The sequence below is a fragment of the Branchiostoma belcheri genome, unplaced genomic scaffold, assembly GCF_001625305.1.
Source record: "Branchiostoma belcheri isolate BF01 breed outbred unplaced genomic scaffold, Haploidv18h27 scaffold542, whole genome shotgun sequence".
In the NCBI taxonomy this organism is placed as follows: Eukaryota; Metazoa; Chordata; class Leptocardii; order Amphioxiformes; family Branchiostomatidae; genus Branchiostoma; species Branchiostoma belcheri.
This window is the reverse complement of record NW_017804179.1, coordinates 14,702-22,925: the sequence shown is the minus strand read 5'-3', so window position 1 is coordinate 22,925 and position 8,224 is coordinate 14,702. Positions and strand designations below refer to the sequence as shown.

Genomic DNA, 8,224 nt, shown 5'->3' with positions numbered 1-8,224 from the left:
TTGAGGAACGCCACATGTTATCGAGTTATGTTGTGATTTGTAAATGCCATTGGTAACATATTGTTTTCTGTTAGCAAGATAATCTTTAAGCCAATCATGAACTGTGTTTTGTAAGCCGTACATATGTAATTTGTCAAGTAATATTTTGTGGTCAACGGTATCAAATGCTTTTGAAAGATCAAGAAATATGCCTACGGTGTATTCGTTGTTTTCTAACGCTTCGGTTATTTTATCAGTAAGCATAAAAGGGGCATGTACGTAGAATATTTTTTGCGAAATCCATATTGATGAGAATAAAGAATATTATTTGTTTCTAAGTGCCTTTTATAAACTAATTTTTCTAAGATTTTTGAAAACGTAGGAAGGATTGATATAGGTCTGTAGTTTGTAAATATGTCAAGATCTCCGGTTTTGTATAGGGGTATTACTTTGGCCATTTTCAATTCTGTTGGTACTGATCCAGTTGACAAAGAAAGCTTAAAAATATGAGTAAGTGGTTCTAAAAGGGAGGAGACATTTTGCTTTCTCAAAGATGCACTTAATTCGTCACAGTTCAAATTTATTATAATATCGTGAATCTCTGTAGAATCTGGGTCTTCAAAAGAGTTAGTGTGTGGATAGGAACATTCAAAATATTGCAAAGGGGAACAATCGGTCTTATCGATTTTGTTTGCAAGGGATGGCCCAATATTGGTGAAAAAACAGTTGAATCTGTTAACAATGTCTTGTGGATCATCTATGTATGACTCTCCATCACGAAATTTATTAGGAATGACAATACTTGGTTTTTTTTTCTGTTAAGGAGTTCGTTGATTATTTTCCAGGTTTTGGATATAACCGAGGATGCGGCTTTTAACTTTTCGTCGTAATATTTCTTTTTAGACAAACGAATAAGGGAGTTGTACTTGTTTCTATACGTTTTGTAACGGTTTAAAGTAGTTGGAGTTGGACTCTTTGTGTACGCCTTATAAAGTTTGTTTTTTCTAGTTAACGATTTTAACAGACCAGTGGTAAACCATGGTTTGCTGTTCTTAAATTTGTGATTCTGTTTACATGTCTTTAAAGGAAAACATTTCGTGAAGTGAGAATGAATGATTTTACTGAAATACGTAAAAGCAGAATTAGTATCGGTACTTTGATATATGCCCTCCCAAGTTTCATCGTTTAATAATCTTTCAAATTTCTTTTTATTAATACTATTAAATCTACGTTGAGTACGTTCATTACAATTGATTTTATCTCTGATAAGCGATTCTTTAATATAAAAGATTGGAAAATGATCAGATATATCAGTAAAAAACAAACCTGTTACGTAAGAATCATTCAGGGAATTTGTCATAATGTTATCAATTAGTGTTGCTGACTTATTTGTTACTCGGGTTGGCTTAGAAATGGTTGGATAGGTGCAACAGGAAAATAGAGTGTTGAGAAAATCAGCTGTTAGCTGTTAGCTGATGTCTCTAACAATCTTTCATCGTAGTCTTTAGAGAAAAAGTCAGGGAATTTTCAGGGGTCGTTTTGTCTAAAATAATAACAGAAAAATAATCGTTTTCTATATAAACTAATAACAGAAAAATAATCGTTTTATATGAAATGATAGAAAAATAATCATTTTCTATAAAGAAAATTACAGAAAAATTATCGGTTTCAATAAAATAACGGTGTACAAACCAGGCACACTGCGCAGGCTCACTTCCTGGCCCCTGCCCACAGCTCTACCGGGACCGGGAACGGATGTCTCAGCACCGGGGATGTAGACATCGGTTGCCTCGGAGGATGAGGGTGTGTCCGGCGGCGGCTTGACGTGAACGATCTGTGCTCTCCAAGCAGAGGTTGGTGGGGAAGATCACAGCCTGCAGAAGAAATACGAGGGTGTTTGTCGTGAACGTCCAAAAAATTGTATTTTGACATTAATGAAAGTCCTTCAGATGATTATGAATGACGAAGCATTGGCTAAGATTACATCGCATGTCGAATTCATGTTATTTGACATATAATGTACCTGATGCAATCATTGTGCAATTATGAACATTTCATACTTGACTTGAATCAGCCCGCCCAAAACAGGCTAAAACAACTGAAGATTAATTACCCATCTGACATGTTAGGTCATCTCCAATTTGTCACGCATTCTTTAAGTCAAGCTATTAACTCCATAGGTCAGAAAAACTGGCCCTATGTTCAGTGTTTTGAACGTCTGAACCTAGCTGTCACTCAACCGTGCAGATGCAGGTGGCAGCTGCTGTAACGTGTAACACTATATACGTGGGACTCACTGGCGACACAGCTTCACAGTCTCCACAAGACTAACAAGTAAAATTTACCCAAAAAGGGAGAATAATTTGACAGTACAATTTTAATTTTATAAAAAAACACAACACATGTACACACAGTTCTCTATCATTGCTAACGTGGGCACGGGTAACACCTATGATGACCCTATTTCCGTTCTCAGCTGAGCTGGACAGACTCAATGGATACTTATAAATTGCAAAGTTTATTGGAAACTCGTATTCGTAAGATAAATTACAACAAGCACATTACTTTGCAAGAAAATACAAGAATTGAGAGTCTAAAAAAGAGAGGGAATGTTCGACCATAGAGAACCAGAATGACAATTTATGCATCAAAACGGAGACAACGAAATAATTTGCACTGCACCATACAAATAAAACCACGCCACAAGACCCAAAATAATGTGGGATGACGAGACATCGAAAAAAGCATGTTAATACATCCAAGTGACAAAATCAATGAGATCCTGGAGAATACTAGTCAACCAGGGAGAGATTCAGATTTCAGGCGAACGTTATTCAGAACAAAACGGCTTCAAACAAAACGACCCTACTAAAACGGACATATACACATGTACACAGACTGATACACTGATGATAATAATGAATAATTTGATATATAAAATACAGACGATTTCAAAACTTTCAGATGGAAATGTGGTGCTTTGGAAGAAAAGGAAAAAGTTTTAGCGTACGAACATGGGATGTAAGTTTTAACCTTTCTGAAGAACTATGCTTTTCGGAACGACGGGAAACAACAGGTCAGCTGCGACCAACGATTATGATTCTGTTTACAAGATAGGGGGCCAATATTACGCATAGGGCATTCAACGTTTGTTCGCAGAATGGCACCGTTTCTTGTCTTAATCCAAAGGTCTGTTTTTAAAGATGACCGCTAGAAGCTGATGGAACGAAAACACGTTACATCAAAACAATATGAAGACAACAATCGCTGAAAGAGACTGATCAACTCATTCGTAGCAACTTTCTAACTTACCCACATACCTTCTGCCAGCTCCTTGTCTGCCTTTAAGTTGTGCAGCGTCAGGTCGGGCTTCCATGTCCCAAGGATAGTGGAATATCATAGTGTCCTAGATCCTTGGATTTCCCCTCGCTGTATGATCTTCGTGGCCCCGCAATTTAGTAAGAGCATACTTTCCCACAGACAGATCCAAGACTAGGAGCATTTCCTCTGTTTCCTTTCCCGTCATCTCGCCCTTGACCAAGGCCTTGAATCTGTAGCTGGGGCAGCTTTGGTGCTTGTGCATAACCTGGAATTATTCCGCCATCGAGAGGGAGAGGAAGGATTTCACGTCTGTGCACGGTGACGGCAGCGCGAGAAATGGCATAGCCTGGTCAGTGCCGTATTTGCCCAGTCACGAGAATGCAAATGAGTTTCAGATATACGCACAACAGGCTATCGCACACAATGTATTTACAACATTATCCTATTTTATATTACACTACAACGCTCCGTGACACACATGGACGTTACAAGTGCAACGAAAACTGCATCAGACTGAACAGGCTAGCATAAATTCTCACAGAAAAGATTTCTGTCCGCCCGTGCTCTCACTGTCTCAGGAATGGATTGCAACACACTGTGCAAGTCTGTTTCTCCCCCAGCCGTTTCCTGTTACCAGTGTCGGCTGTGTGTGAGAACTGAGAACTTCAGTTAACTGCGCCTCCGGTGATTTGTCAACTGTCTTACAAGGGTGACCTTAGGGTCATCTCACTGCTCACAGGCTGACAGTCTGGAAGCAGACGCCTTCTCATGTCAACAACTAGAGACTTGTGAGTGGCAAATGCTGGGCGTCCGGTATTTGTAAAACTTGGCAGGAATACGTCTTACGCATAGCGTCCTGATATATCTCTGGGCACAAACATATCACCAATAATTAACTCCATCACTACTGCCAACGATTGAAAGATATTTACACCCAAACATTTATTACTGAAATCACAAATTGACCATAACACTCTAACAGAGATACATCTTCTAGCAACAAGTTACGAAAGAAGAAGGAGAGTACCTATCAGTCAACAACATACAACACTGGGTAGCTGCAACTAAACTCCGAATAAGTTGCCACAAATTACTCATTGAAACGGGAAGGCACAACCGCATTCCTCTCCGGAATAGACTCTGTCAATACTGTAACATGAATACACGTAGAATAGAAGACGAACAACACTTTATTTTAGACTGTACTTTATATTCTAATGAAAGATCTGTGTTCTTTAATCATGTCAAAGAGAAGTTCCCATACTTTGAACACCTAAATGGAAACCGTAACGATAAATTTATATTTTTGATGCGTCTAGACCATAGAGGTCTCTTTTCTACCTCCATGTCACAAACCCTGTATCACAAACATGATCTGTTCCCACATTTTCCATTGTACAAAAAAGCGAGAAGACGTTGACCACCCTGTATTATCTCAGTATTAAACTAGAACACTTTGTATTTAATAGCTTAGTATAATACCCTTGTATGTTCCTAATGTATGTCTAAGTCAAGTAGTGTATCTTTTGTCTCCTTTCTATATACGTTTGTTATATGTCTGTTAAGTCTTGACCTGTACCTAGCCCGTCGTGGCATGAATGTACAATAAAGGTCTTTCATCATCACCATTAAAAGGAAGGGATCTGAAGTCCATGTGTCTGAGGTCAGCATAAACCACACGAAATTGGTATTGTCTCTAAATCTGTGTCACGTAGCTTGGACCCCCCCCCCCCCCCGACTAGTGATACTTCACCGTCCTACCTTAGGTGAACCAAAGAAGACGTGCAACCTTTGTGTTCCACCAATTAACCCCTAACTTCCTATAGTGTCTGTTCTGTGGTAAAGCTTTGGCAACAACAAAAACCCGTATCTCGGTGTTACATTGACAAGTAGCCTTAAGTGGGGCACGCATGTTAACAACATCACTGCGAAGGCCAAACAAACATTGGGAGTTATTAGGCGCAATCTGTGGTCATGTCCAACAAGGGTAAAACTTGCATACACGTCGCTTGTACGACCGAACCTAGAATATGCCGCGACAGTATGGGATCCATATGTTGTTGTTGTTCGTCCGTCGTAGTCGACGATGACCAATGAACATCACATCAGGTCTTGTGTGTCCGGCTGTGGCTCACAAGTCCTATACGGGCTCTGAAGGTTCTGCCACAGGTCGGGCACAGGTGGGATCCATATACAGAGAGAGACAAAGATGAAAGGGTACAGAACCAAGCTGCAAGATTCTGCACGAACAACTATCAAAGGGGTGCTAGTGTAACGGAAATGAAAAGAAACCTACAATGGGGGTCGCTGGAAGACAGACGTAGAATGTCCAGACTGTGCATGATGTACAAAATGACTAATAAACTGGTGGACGTACCAACCACTAAGTATCTGATACCAGCCCAGAAAAGAACAAGAAACAGTCATGCCTTCAAAGGCAAATATCAGAGTTATCAACCAAGAATTGAGGTATTCAAAAACTCGTATTTCCCCAGAACTATCGTAGACTGGAACTCGTTGCCACCAAGCACAGTTGGGGCATCATCACTAGTAAACTTTAAACAACTCCTGCAATCAAATGTGCAAAGATTGAGTGTAACAAGCCGTTCGGTGTGATATAGCTAGCTGCGGCCGCGCCGCGTGCCTAGGCCTGCGAAGCTGGTGTGTTACGCCGAAGGGCGGTTGTACTAGCTATACCGATACAGATACAGCTGAGTGTCCTTGGATGCTGGGTGACCTTGTACTCTAGCTGAACTGCTCATGTCCTCCTCAGTGAAATATTTGTATTAAATCTTAAATCACACTCTTAACATTCTAGGTCACTTTATCTATTTATTTATTTATTTTTTTTTATTTTATTGAACAATGCAATACACGCGGAGCAGAGGCAGCTGGTGTAATACCGGGCCGGCCGCTAGGAGCGCAGATTTAGTCAGGCTAGGAGTTTACTTAGCCTTAATTTTACGAATTCATTTGTCAACACTGGGGCTCGAACTCCCGCCGAACGCCTCCCCACTATGGGTTAGAAGTAGCTTGGGAGCAAGGGTTGGCCGCAGTGGTCGTAGCACACACAAGTTCTACCCCGCTATATAAAATATATTGTATGTACAATACCCACGGTTCACACAGTGAAAAGCCGCTTGTCTTTTAATTGACCTCAGATTAGACAGAGGTGAACTATTATCAATCACACCGCTAACGTAGCGACCTGAGGTTAAGCCCAATGTCATGCCTGTCAGACACGTCTAGACGTAACTGCGCAAACCCTCCTTGATTTTATTGGACTCAGAATCGGACCATGAAAATAACGTATGTGGTTTATTTCTCCCCTGGTGTGATTTTTTAGGTTTCAAAACCTCTAAGGAAGCAGAAATTTGCCCACGAAAACGGACGGGCAAGGCGTGGGGAGGGCGCTGTTGACGCCTGTATGACCCTCAAAAGGTTGAAGGTCATGGGGCATAGAGAAGTCATAAAGAATTGAAATTTTGTTTTGGGTGTATTGTTCTTTTGTTAGTATATTGATGAGGAAATTATTTACAAGGTAAGTGGGGATTAGAAAAGGATGAGAAGGAACCCTGTAAAAGGTAAAGCACACACAAAAAACATATTGTAACTTACACTACAACGACTACAACGCAAACCTGTCTATATTAGCAACCGCTAATATTACTATCTAGTGTTCAAAACAACTTCTATTTGCCATGCGTAGAAGATAGAAAGTCCCTTTTTACTAGCCCATCCCACCCATTTTGGTTGAAATTGGTACAGTCCGTCTGCCAGCGGTGCGCTGGGGGAGTACCGCTGGCCCTGGGGTCGGCAGGCAGGGCACGTCAAGTGTCACTGCAGCTGTAGGGCCGAAAACAGCCCGGGGATTTTGTAGTGGTCACCTCTGACCTCCTAGTCTGTGTTTGTGGCTGACTTTTATCGTGCGATTTGAACGAAATACTTATTTCCGGGAGTATCTTAGGTGTTCCGTCTCCAAGCAGAACCGGTAAATATAGAATACAACACGGGGTATTCCGTATCGCCCGAGGTACCAGCCCGACCTCGCGTCGCATCGCCCGAAGGTCGGAGGGAGATGTATTTTATTTATGTCATACCTACCCAAGGAAACACGCCTTTCAATGCGAAATGAGCGAAAAGTTGGTGTCCCTAAATCCCCAAAATGCAACAACATCAATTCCAACGTCCGAACTTTGTATTCAAAATTTTTGAAAGCGGTGCAAGCGATTGGGCGTAACTCGTTCGAATCGTTCTATGGAGTGATTTGGCCCAGGGCCGTTCCTATCCTTGAAGTACGGCCCGGTCCGGAACACCCGTATCGAACGTAGTCGCGGCCCGCGCCTAGGTATGACATAAGTAATGCCTCGTATTGTAGTGTAAGCAAGGAATATTAAAATAACCAAGAATGTTGACAAAGAATATGAAGGCACAAACATAGGGACTAGAAACTGGAGACAAAGATTTGGCTGTACCGAGGTCACTGATGGCGAGATAAGAATGAATCGTCGCCGTTTAAGAAAACGTACGTAACCTCACCTGGTCTGCATGATGCCCATGTCAGAACCCGAAGACTTCTTTGCAATCTTCTTTGGATTGAAAGATCTCTCAGACAAGTCTCTGCACTACAAAATCCAGGGGGCCAACAAGTGTAGTCGGCTCCCAGTTCCTTGACCTGGGGTAAGCCACTCCTATAATACCATAAATGGCCTTCTAGGCGTGACTACATACCGCTCAGGGGAGACGTTGATTGTCAGGGTGCCCCCGGGAGTGACCCGCGGCGTACAAGGAAATTCATAAACCATTGAATACTTCTTATTTTTGTTACTATGTGCCTTGCACTTGGGAGGGGGGCAGGAAATTTCGATACATAATGCATCAAAAAAGACATTTATGACGATTTTACTTTACTAACTTTAAGGTT

At 41.4% G+C, this 8,224-nt stretch overlaps 1 long non-coding RNA gene across 1 annotated transcript in view; it reads right to left on the bottom strand.

Annotated features, from left to right (window-relative positions):
• Nucleotides 1-1,737, bottom strand: part of LOC109481264 — a 4,139-nt gene extending 2,402 nt beyond the window's left edge. The window contains exon 1 of the long non-coding RNA XR_002140889.1: nt 1,672-1,737. This is a non-coding gene — a long non-coding RNA (uncharacterized LOC109481264). The remainder of the gene's footprint in view (nt 1-1,671) is intronic.
• Between the last annotated feature and the right edge of the window lie 6,487 nt (nt 1,738-8,224).